Genomic DNA, 551 nt, shown 5'->3' with positions numbered 1-551 from the left:
CCCCGCCTAACCCGCGGGCTTGGCGGGGTGGGCCGGCGGGCCGGCGGGGGCCCACCAAATGTATAATAAAAAAATTATTAAAATAAATAAATACTACAATAGTAAATCTATAACATTTAATATGTCTTTTCATCTTAATTATATTACTAACATTAGTGCGTGTGTGTGTAATATATATATACACCCTTTTATATAATTAATTAATGTAATAGTAATTGAATTTTGGTTTACAGTGTAAACTGTAAATCAAAATTCAATATATAATTATATTGAATTTTATAAACTAATTATATAATTATATAATTATATAATTATATTAGTTTTCAATCTATAAATTAATACACTAATTATAATATATGGAGTATAAAATGTAAACTAACACTATAATTATAATATATAGCAAACTGTAAACTAATACACTAATTAATATATATATATATATAATATAATATAATTCAAAACATTAGTAAATTATATAAATGATTTGTTATTAACTTATGGATTAACACTTATTTATTAGTTATTATTGTGTTTAAAAAATTACAAATACA

The sequence above is a fragment of the Ipomoea triloba genome, chromosome 16 (assembly GCF_003576645.1).
Source record: "Ipomoea triloba cultivar NCNSP0323 chromosome 16, ASM357664v1".
Taxonomy (NCBI): Eukaryota; Viridiplantae; Streptophyta; class Magnoliopsida; order Solanales; family Convolvulaceae; genus Ipomoea; species Ipomoea triloba.
This window is presented reverse-complemented; position numbering follows the sequence as displayed.